The 252-nt window shown below is 64.7% G+C and overlaps 1 protein-coding gene across 2 annotated transcripts in view; it reads left to right on the forward strand.

Annotated features, from left to right (window-relative positions):
- PEMT (phosphatidylethanolamine N-methyltransferase) overlaps positions 1–252 on the forward strand; it is an 80459-nt gene that overhangs the window by 388 nt on the left and 79819 nt on the right. The window lies entirely within an intron of this gene.

Consider the following 252-nt stretch of genomic DNA (forward strand, 5'->3'; position numbering starts at 1 on the left):
CCGCTCCGAGAACCGCTCCGGCCCCTCGCGAAGCAAACGCGGGGCCCAGGGGTGCCAGAGGGAGCCTCCGATCGGGCCTCGGTGGCCGTTTCGGGGTTGTGCTGCCCTCGCAGCCGCTCGTTGCCAAGCCCGTTATTGCATCTTCAGGAAGACTTAAATTTTTCTTTGCAGAGCTTGAAAATAACGCGCCTTGACTCGCTGCGCCTGTGGGTGGGGGGGCGGCTGGCATCGCTCTCGCCCACGTGTGCCAGG

The sequence above is a fragment of the Alligator sinensis genome, unplaced genomic scaffold (assembly GCF_000455745.1).
Source record: "Alligator sinensis unplaced genomic scaffold, ASM45574v1 scaffold402_1, whole genome shotgun sequence".
In the NCBI taxonomy this organism is placed as follows: domain Eukaryota; kingdom Metazoa; phylum Chordata; order Crocodylia; family Alligatoridae; genus Alligator; species Alligator sinensis.